The following is a 6,643-nucleotide window of genomic DNA, read 5'->3' as shown; positions in this document are numbered from 1 at the left end:
TCGAGCCAGGCCTTCGTGGTGGCAGAGGCAGGCCACTTCCTTCCGTCTGCCGGGTGGAAGATCTCCCTCCTCCTCCTCCTCCTCCTCCTCACTCCGTCCAGTAGGACCTGGAGTGAGGCATCATTAAACCTGGGAGCAGCCTTCCCCCTGGGCTGCTCCATGCTGTAATTTTGCCTATTTTCTGCAGCATCAGTCAGTGGAGGACTGCCCCTTTAAATAGGGCTCCTCCAGCTGACAGCCTATGATGCGGGTGCGCAGTCTGCCCGCTGCGCAACTTTCCAGCGCCAAACCCGGAAGCCAAGGTAAGTGGCTTCAATTTACTTACGATCGCGTGGGGATCCCACCGATTTCACTGGGCACGTTACCCACGCGCCCAGTCGACCCCCTGCTGCCAACCTGCCTCCCTCCTAATATCGGGCCCTATGTCCTCTAGTTCTAGACTCTCCAGCCAGGGGAAACAACCTCTCAGCATCTACCCTGTCAAGATCCCTCAGAATCTTATATGTTTCAATGAGATCACCTCTCATTCTTCTAAACTCCAGAGAGTATAGGCCCATTCGACTGAATCTCTCCTCATAGACAACCCTCTCAATCCAGGAATCAATCTAGTGAACCTTCGTTGCACCGCCTCCAAGGCAAGTATATCCTTCCTTAGATAAGGGACCAAAATTGTACACAGTACTCCAGGTGAGGTCTCACCAGAGCCCTGATAAATTGTATTAAGACTTCCTTACTCTTGTACTCCAACCCCCTTGCAACAAAGGCCAATATGCCATTTGCCTTCCTAACTGCTTGCTGTATCTGTATGCTAACGTTTTGTGTTTCGTGTACGAGGATACCCAAATCTCCCTGAACACCAACATTTAATAGTTTAATAATCTTAAAGACCTCAGGTCACCACTCAGTCTTCTCTTTTCCAGAGAAAAAGCCCTAGCCTGCTCAATCTTTCCTCTCAGTTCTGGTATCATTCCAGTCAATCTTTTTTTGCGCCTTCTCCAGTGCCTCTATATCCTTTTTACCATACGGACACCAGAACTGTTCACAGGAGTCCAAGTGTGGTCTAACCAAGGGTCAGTAGAATGTAACAAAGTGCACAAAAGAGGCTGAAACTGAGGACAACTGCGATTGGCAATTTGCCATCTGAAGATTCATGGGCAAGCTGATATATTCCATCTACGACCAGAGTTAGACTCTAAAACAATTACATTCTGGCTGCAAAGAAAAGCAAACTACAATTTATGTGAAACCTTTTATTCAAGAGCAAGAAGTCTTCATAATGAATTATGATAATTCAATCCACCCAATGTTGCATTCATGAAGTTCTTCAGTTAATATTACAACTATTCACACTAGGTTGTCAATATCATTATTAATTCCAGGTACACTTTGAAAGGACTGTACACATTCAGATCTCTTGTACAATTCCAATTACAATTAAATTACAAAAGCATAAACTACCAGAAGTCTCTTGATTACTTTTCCCAGTATTATTCTTTTTTCTCCTTTCTACTCACGAATGAATAGCTGGGCTCGAGATCCACAAGGCCAGGAATTCTCTGTCTTCTTGCCAAACAATCTATTCTTCATTTGTTCTTCAGTAAGGGTCATTGAGTAACTGTTGAGAACAGGCACTTGAGGGATTTTTCTCTTCCTGCTCCAAAGGCACTGGGACAGATGATGTTGGACTATCCTTCAAATTGGAACCCTTTATCATATTTTCCCCCATCGTCACCTCCCTGCCTTCTTTTCTGTGACCAGGGGCCTCTTATTGATTGCCGATCATATTGGCAACTTGTCAAATACTTGTGCAGTGTTGCATCTGATGACCCAGTAGAGACCACCCACTCAGCACCAAATTAATAGCAGCTCAGCTCAGTGACTCTGAATTAATTTAATTCTTGCCCTGAAATCTGGGGGGAATTTCCCTCAGAATTGATGGTTACTGCTGATAATTACATCCAACCGTGTCGCATCCCTCCACAGGGAGATGTAAACAACAGCACAGTCAAACAGCCACACACTTGAGCATGACATTAGTGTCATGGTGACCTCCATCCAGTCTGTCTTTAAATTGCAGTCAATCCTTGTCAAAAGCAAGGCTAGTTTCTATTGGGAAGTGCACTGAGCATTCTGCATGGCACTGCCACAAACTGATCCCATCAATGATCCTTGGAGATGAATTGCTTCTGAACCAAGTACAATGTAAGGAAAGTCATAAAGCAAAGCATTGACTTTCTTAAAGGTGCAGCACATCGCCTATGATCATGAGCAACTTGACATTTCACACAGAGTCCGAGCTACTTCTCACCGCAGTCTATGCCTATGCATTCAAGTTTAAATCCCAAAATTGACATGAATGGTGACCTCTGTACAATTGCTTCTAAATAAACATAACTTTTGGAAAGATCTCCAACTCTTGCCTGAGAGAGAACCAAAGAAACTTGTTTCTTACTGTCAGTTGACTCAGATCCTTGTTTGTTATCAGCATGACCATGGCTCATGCTGTTATCTTTAGTAAAATGGACAGCTAACCTTTTTGCGAAGGATTTACAAGTTGCTACAGTGGACTGTAGACATCAATATAATAAACTCATCTCCTGGTATCGGTTAATCAATCGGTTTGAAAAAAGAATTACCAAGACTGCTGACTGCAGCACTTGAAACCCCAGAAGCTATAGGTTTATGTCTCGTCAGGAGAACCAGTATCTGTTCAGTATTAGGAGGGAAATAAATCCATGGCTTAACAATATGCTGGTCAAACCATTGTCAATTCTGATCACCACGCTGCCAAAAACACATACATGCATTGGGAGAGGTTAGAGAGAAGGTCACAAATGTCTGATTTCATCCCAAGAGGATGAGCTATTAAAAAAAAAATGAAAGAAACCCAATTTCCACAATCCCAGAAAGAAGATGGTTACCAGGGACCTCACAGAGAAAAAAACAAAGACTTGAATTTATATGGCACTTTCTCATATATCTTGGAAATGGTTCAAAAGCGTCCACCATATTCAATTAATTAACCCAACAACGGAGAGCTTATTGCCTGGGCTGGAGTGTCAGCTTATATGTTCTCTCTCCTGCTGGATGAGGGTTTGAGCCGACAACCTTTTGACCCAGAGTTCAGAGTGGTATTAACTGTGGAAAGTATTAAATGCTATCAACAGGCAACCACGTCCGGGGGCATGAAATTTAAAGCGGTGAAAAATCAATGTAAACCCGATACATGAAGAACTTCCGCACTCAAAAGATGGTTGGAATAATCTTCCAGGGTTAGTTCAGGTGATGACTGACCTGCTGCAGAGTTCCAACATTTTCTGTTTCTAATTTAATGCTGGTGTCTCAATCAGGACCTTTAAAAGAATTTTAAAAAGCGTAATTAGCTGTAACATCTGTTTTTGCTGAATCAAGGAAGGCAGAAACATTTGGAAATAAAGACGAAAATCGAGTTCTGAGGATGTCACAAGACATGTCACAAAGGGTGAAGTCTAAGTTATGGATATGAATCAACAAGTACTGTGGGGATCTGAGCATGACTGGGATAATTCCTATGTCTTGGACTGACTTTCGTGAAGCGCTCTCACAATTTCGGGCTCACTGTGTGCTCCTAGCTGGGTGCCCAATGTATCAGTCAGTGTTCAGACTCAGTTGTGGTGTGGCACTCGGCCTGCTCTGAGCCATGCTGCAACTTAGACCTTCCCCACTAGAATGCAACTGAGGTTAGGAATGAGCAACGGGAGCTCAAAGGCACAAAGCCAAGACCCACCATTCTGTGGCACCTTGCGTTGGGGCCGTCATACATGGAAATACTTAAAAGTTACAATGGACAAACAACACTGGGTCTGCCCAGTGTATATCGCAGTTTACCCTCCATGCTGCAATGATTTCATTTGTTTCCAAGTCTGCACGCCTGTTGGAGAGATGGGTAGAATTGTGAGTCGACCGTCTGCTGCGAAACCATGTGGTTATTAACTTAATGAATATTAATATATTTAACCATCAGTCGAATGGTTAGTAGCATTAAAACATTTGTGGTACTTTGGTTAGCGTTGAATTCGAGGTGTTTAAAATAGCTCTGAGACAAGCGGTCAAGCAGTTTGTGAAGTTCGGTCCAATCATTTCTTGAAGAGATGTTGAGGAAATCACCATGTACGTCAGACAGAGCGAATCCGACACTGCACAAAACATGAAGAGTTGGGCCTCAGGCAGACTTCAACACCACTGTCACATTTCAAAGCTTCAGCATTTGTTTATTTCAGAGAGTGATAGGGTGTTCGACACAGTAACACAATGTATTATCACACAATACATCCAGTCACAGTATATTATATATAAATACATGTATTATATAATATATCCAGTAACTGTATATTGTATATAAATACGTGTATTATATAATGCATCCAGTATCTATATTATATATAAATACATGTATTATACAATATATCCAGTAACTATATTATATATAAATACATGTATTATATAATACATCCAGTAACTATATTATATATAAATACATGTATTATATAATACATCCAGTAACAGTATACTATATATAAATACGTGTATTATATAACACATCCAGTAACAGTATATTATTTATAAATACATGTATTCTATAATATATCCAGTCACAGTATATTGTATATAAATACATGTATTATATAATATATCCAGTCACAGTATATTGTATATGAATACGTGTATTATATAATACATCCAGTAACAGTATATTATACAAAAATACGTGTATTATATAATACATCCAGTAACAGTATATTATACATAAATACGTGTATTATATAATATATCCAGGAACAGTATATTATATATAAATACATGTATTATATAATACATCCAGTAACTGTATATTATGTATAAATACATGTATTATATGATACATCCAGTAACAGTATGTTATTTATAAATACATGTATTATGTAATATATACAGTCACAGTATATTATATATAAATACATGTATTATATAACATATCCAGTAACTGTATATTATATATAAATACATGCATTATATAATATATCCAGTAACTGTATATTGTATATAAATACGTGTATTATATAATACATCCAGTCACAGTATATTGTATATAAATACATGTATTATATAATACATCCGGTAACAGTATATTATATATAAATACGTGTATTATATAATATATCCAATAACAGTATATTATTTATAAATGCATGTATTATATAATATATCCAGTCACAGTATATTATTTACAAATACATGTATTATATAATATATCCAGTAACTGGATATTATTTATAAATACGTGTATTATATAATATATCCAGTAACTGTATATTGTATATAAATACATGTATTATATAATAAAGCCAGTAACTGTATATTATTTATAAATACGTGTAATATATAATATATCCAGTAACTGTATATTATTTATAAATACATGTATTATATAATATATCCAGTAACTGTATATTATTTATAAATACGTGTATTATAATACATCCAGTAACAGTATATTATTTATAAATACATGTATTATATAATATATCCAGTAACTGTATATTGTATATAAATACATGTATTATATAATATAGCCAGGAATTGTATATTGTATATAAATACGTGTATTATATAATATATCCAGTAACTGTATATTATATATAAATACGTGTATTATAATACATCCAGTAACAGTATATTGTATATAAATACATGTATTATATAATACATCCGGTAACAGTATATTATATATAAATACGTGTATTATATAATATATCCAATAACAGTATATTATTTATAAATGCATGTATTATATAATATATCCAGTCACAGCATATTATTTACAAATACATGTATTATATAATATATCCAGTAACTGGATATTATTTATAAATACGTGTATTATATAATATATCCAGTAACTGTATATTGTATATAAATATGTGTATTATATAATAAAGCCAGTAACTGTATATTATTTATAAATACGTGTAATATATAATATATCCAGTAACTGTATATTATTTATAAATACAAGTATTATATAATATATCCAGTAACTGTATATTATTTATAAATACGTGTATTATAATACATCCAGTAACAGTATATTATTTATAAATACATGTATTATATAATATATCCAGTAACTGTATATTGTATATCAATACATGTATTATATAATATAGCCAGGAACTGTATATTATATATAAATACGTGTATTATAATACATCCAGTAACAGTATATTGTATATAAATACATGTATTATACAATATATCCAGTAACTGTATATTGTATATAAATACCTGTATTATATAATATATCCAGTAACAGTATATTGTATATAAATACATGTATTATATAATATATCCAGTAACGGTATATTGTGCATAAATATGTGTATTATATAATATATCCCGTAAGTGTATATTGTATATAAATACGCGTATTATATAATACATCCAGTAACTGTATATTGTATATAAATACGTGTATTATATAACATATCCAGTCACAGTATATTGTATATAAATATGTGTATTATATAATACATCCAGTAACTGTATATTGTATATAAATATGTGTATTGTATAATATATCCAGTAACTGGATATTGTATGTAAATACGTGTATTATATAATACAT

The sequence above is a fragment of the Heptranchias perlo genome, chromosome 20, assembly GCF_035084215.1.
Source record: "Heptranchias perlo isolate sHepPer1 chromosome 20, sHepPer1.hap1, whole genome shotgun sequence".
Classification (NCBI taxonomy): domain Eukaryota; kingdom Metazoa; phylum Chordata; class Chondrichthyes; order Hexanchiformes; family Hexanchidae; genus Heptranchias; species Heptranchias perlo.
This window is presented reverse-complemented; position numbering follows the sequence as displayed.